This window comes from Nicotiana sylvestris, chromosome 10, assembly GCF_000393655.2.
Source record: "Nicotiana sylvestris chromosome 10, ASM39365v2, whole genome shotgun sequence".
Classification (NCBI taxonomy): Eukaryota; Viridiplantae; Streptophyta; class Magnoliopsida; order Solanales; family Solanaceae; genus Nicotiana; species Nicotiana sylvestris.
In genome coordinates this window covers 160,937,748-160,941,455 of record NC_091066.1, presented here as the reverse complement: position 1 = coordinate 160,941,455, position 3,708 = coordinate 160,937,748, and positions in this window count along the sequence as shown.

Genomic DNA, 3,708 nt, shown 5'->3' with positions numbered 1-3,708 from the left:
CTTCGGATCCAAGCTTAGCTTATGAGTGGTTATTTCTGGCGGGATTCCTATCATATCAAGATGGGACCAAGCGAAACAACTTATGTTAGCTATAAGGAATTTAGTGAGTTTTTTCCTGAGCTTGGGGGTTAACCTCATGCCCAGGTATACCTTCTGATCGGGCAAGTGTCCGATCAATACTACTTGCTCCAACTCTTCAATCGTGGACTTGGTGCATCGGAATCATCGGGGGTAATGAATGACCTAGGGACTCCGTAATCATCATCCTCACCTTCTCCTTGCTTCTCTGGTTCGATCGGGGCATGTATCAGTGATTGCTATTTAGTTTCTTTCCTCTTAACCTGCTCCGTATTCTTTGATGTCGAGAGTGCGGACATCGAGATCACTTTATAGACTATGAATATTTCTTTTGGGATCGCCTGTTCTCCATAAAGCGTCTTGATTCCTTCCGTTGTGGGGAACTTCGGTGCCTAGTATAGCGTCGAGGGTACTGCCCTCATGTTGTGAACCCAAGGCCTTCCGAATAAGGCACTATACCTCATGTCCCCCTCGGTCATGTAGAATTTGGTAGCCTAAACTGTCCCAAGGGTATTTACTTGCAAGGTTATTTCTTTTTTGGTAGTTTCACATGCCATGTTGAATCCGTTTAAAACCCGAATTACTGGCACTATTTAGTCTTGTAGACCCAATTGTTCTACGATCCTCGATCTGACGATGTTGTCCAAGCTACCTGGATCAATCAACATACATTTAACTCGAGATTTATTTATAAGTACAAATATTACCAGCGAATCATTATGCAGTTATATGATGCCTTCAGCGTCCTCATCGCTGAACGAAATGGTTCCCTTCGGGATATAATCGCGGGTTCGTTTCTCCCTTGTAATGGACACCTTAGTGCGCTTTAGCATTGGTCCTTGGGGGACATCGACTCCTATAATGATCATGTTGATGACGTGCTGAGGTTCTTTCTGCTTAGTCTATTTGTTGGAGTCCCTGTTACTGAAGTGATTTTGGCTCAATCACCCAAAAATTCCCGAAGATACCCATTATTGAATAATCGGGCCACTTCTTCCCTTAATTGATAGCAGTTCTCGATTCTATGGCCATGAGTGCCATGATACTTACATATTAAGTTAGGGTCTCTGTGGGTAGGATCGAACTGCAATGTTCAAAGCCACTTGGTATTCTTGATGCAACCGATGGAAGATACAATGCTGGCAGCATCGGCATTGGAGTTATATTCAAATAGACTTGGTGCCTCTCTGGCCCCGAGTGGCCTGTCAAAACCATCTTTGCTCATGAGTCCACGACTGTTGTGACCTCGATCGTTCCTCTTTTCGCTTCTTGCAGGGTTACTCCCAGATTCGTTTCCCTTTCGATCTCCGCTATACGGTTGATATCGGTGTCTGTTCGGTCTTGGTTCATGATCGATGACTCTTTTAGACCTGACATTAGTTCTGATGAGATAAACGGACTCGAAGGGGGTCCCGAGCTGATCATCCTCGACTCTAATTTTTCATTGGTACCTGTTGTGAGCGTCGGCCCAAGTTATCGCCGGGTACTCTATCAAATTCTATTTCAACTATTGTGAATCTAAGGAGCTTCGGGGTTTGAGTCCTTGAGTGAATGCCTGAACGGCCCAATCATCCGCAATCGGAGGCAGGTCCATCCGTTCTATTTGAAACCTCGATAAGAATTCCCTGAGAATTTCGTTATCTCTTTGCTTTATCTTGAAGAGGTCTGATGTTCTAGTCTCGTCCTTGATGGACCAGACATGTGCTTTTGGAAATGCATTTGCAAGTAATGCAAACGAATCAATAGAATTTGGAGGTAAGTTATGATATCATGTCATAGCTTCCTTTGACAAGGTCTCTTAGAATTTTAACAGAACCGACTTGATCTCATCATCTTATAAGTCGTTCCCCTTGATGGCACTAATATACGAGATCACGTGCTTATTTGGATTTGTGGTTCCGTTATACTTCTAGATATCGGGTATGCAGAATTTCTTCGAAATTGGCTTCGGTGCCGTGCTCGGAGGAATAGGCTTTTGGACAAATTTCTTGGAGTCCACGCCTTTCAATATCGGGGGTGCTCCTGGGATTTGATCAACTCTAGAATTATAGGTCTCCATATTTTTGTCATTGGCCTCAATTTTATTTTTCCCCGATTCCACCCTCTTTGTCAGTTCCTCAAGCATTTTTATTATTTCGGGGTTAGTCCAGGGCTCAGTTTCACCCAGTCTTTTTGTGACTTGCTCATTTCTTCGGGCGTTTTCCCGGGATAGTTCGGGCTTATCTTTGTTAGGGGCGCGACTTTGATTTTGTATCTGTGTTATCGCCGCCTATTATGCCTGTAACATTTCAAAAATCACCCGCAAATTGATTCGGTTGCCTTCACCTTCGAGTGTACCTTGAGTCGTTGGTCGGGATCCTCAGCGAATGTTGTTCTTAGGGTCGGTCGGCAGGTTGGTATCGAGGGCCACATGTGAGCTAGCATCAATTGGGTTTGTAACTAAGACACCGTTAGGATCGGTAATGGGGACCTCATTGTTGTTTTCTCCATGATGGCCAGACTCAGCGTCAATGTTCAAGTGAGCAAACTGAGAGTTTGACATTCTTAGGTGGATCTGAAATCAAAATCTTAAAGAACAAGCGTAAAATATAGTGTGTTATAGAAATTTATATTAAACTACCACTATTACCCTTAGCCCACGGTGGGTGCCAAACTGTTTACCCTTAAAAATGGATAACAATTGAATTTATACGCGGTTTTAAGGATATATGGTATAATTCAATACAAATGATTTATGATGTTAGATAACCAAATAAAAAAACGAACAAACTGCCAACCTAGTGATGATAGTGAGTCCGGGGCTCGGTTAAGAGCTTAATAAGAAGCTTGCCTTTGATTTTCGAGCTAACACTTAAGAAGAACTTATGAACAAAATCAAGAACATTAAATAACTTTTAGAAATAGAGAAAGCAGATATATATTGCCTTGGTATGCGTATTACAGAGAGTTTATTGAATAATAGATTTTCCCTTTATATGTTGTCGCACCCCCTTTTTTTCCCTTCTGACGAGGAAGTCCGGGTTCCGACATTCCATGGGGTGTAATGACTCATTTACTTTTGGGAATTGGGTATTTGAAGAGTCGCCACCTAACAGATTACGGTGCATTAGGGCACCAAGAGTGATTAACTCTCGGGTCGGTTTACATTACCAGAGATTAGGGTAAGGGCTCGAAGCAAACTTGAGGAGAAGGTGTTAGGCACCCCTCTTGGTCCACAACTTTGGGTCCCGACCAAACTTATATTCACGAATTAGTCCATTACAAGTAAACAATTGAATTAAATAGGTTGCAAGTAAAGCACGTTAGATAACTCAAGTAATAAGATAAAGTTTTGGACAAGTTGTAAACAAAGGTTTTAAATAAATAGGGAATTTTGGTAAAGGAGGGGTCCTAGGTTGGTTAGCCTACAGGATCACCCCACACAATGTCCGGTAAACACTCCTCGATGAGGGGCTACACGTGACATTAGCGCGTAGTCATCATATCACATATCTACCCTTCCATCCCCTTATTGGTCATGCAAAGTGAGTGTTTGGTCAGCAATCTCTATTGCGTGCTGCTACCCGTCCCGTCTTAATGGTCCTGGAGGGAGTTAGGACCTCCTATAGGTGGTTCTAGACAGACCCCTAA